This window comes from Austrofundulus limnaeus, unplaced genomic scaffold (assembly GCF_001266775.1).
Source record: "Austrofundulus limnaeus strain Quisiro unplaced genomic scaffold, Austrofundulus_limnaeus-1.0 Scaffold184, whole genome shotgun sequence".
NCBI classification, from domain to species: domain Eukaryota; kingdom Metazoa; phylum Chordata; class Actinopteri; order Cyprinodontiformes; family Rivulidae; genus Austrofundulus; species Austrofundulus limnaeus.
The window spans coordinates 690725-691795 of record NW_013952586.1 but is presented as its reverse complement, the minus strand read 5'-3'; positions in this window follow the sequence as shown (position 1 = coordinate 691795).

Here is a 1071-nt window from a genome sequence, read left to right as displayed (position 1 = left end):
CCCCCACACACCCCACACCCCCACAAAAAATACTTATACCCTTTCAATTTTCAAAAGAAGAGGAGTATCCCAAAATATCTTGTATTTTTAACTGCAACTTATTCTTTAAAAGTCTACATTCTAACTTCCTTCTCTCCTCAGAGTACTTAGGACAAAAAAACATGTTTTACTGTCTCTTCTTGAAAACAAAACTCGCAATTACCTGCTGGATGTTTTCCCATTTTAAATAGTGTATTGTTTAAACCTGTATGACCAAAATGTAACCTGGATATAATGTTTTCTTATTTTCTACTTCTTCCTGTTCCCCTCATTTCACCAACTTTCCTTTGGATACTATAAAGCCATCTACCAGTTTTTTCTTCTTCCCACTGCTTCTGCCATCTTTCCTTAACCTTTTGTTTTATAACAGATTTGATTTCTTCTWTACTAAATGGAATCAGTATCTCAAAGCAACTGTTTTTTTAGGCTTGTTTTGCATATTTATCTGCCAACTCATTTCCTTTTTATTCCTACATGAGATGGAACCCATGTAAAAATGACAATTAATCCCATGGCCTGAATTCTATAAAGTAATATATCTGAATCTCCAATAAAAGGTCTGGTCAACTATTAGACTGATTATTTTTAATTGAGTATAATAATGAACTTGAATCAGAACAAATTACACTTCTGAAAGGACGCACCTCTTCAATCCAACCTAATGCCAAAATGATTCCCGTCATCTCCCCTGTAAACACTGAGACGCCATCAGAAATCCTCTTACATTTTTTAATACCAAATTCTGGGATGATAAACGACACCACATTGTTGCAACTTAAACTCTTAGAAGCATCTGCATATACTTGAACATAACCATAGTATTTATTTTCTGTATATGATTGCACTAAGTATGATTCTGAAAAACTTCCTTTTTTTTCTCTTCTCCAACAATGATAAGTCCACAACGACAGAAACCAGTTCTTCTTCTTCTTCTTCTTCTGGGTTAATGGCGGATCGCAAACAACGTCCTGATGCATCTCAGTAATCCAGGTAAAAAATCAAAAAGAAAAAAATTGTATAGGTCTTCTGGAC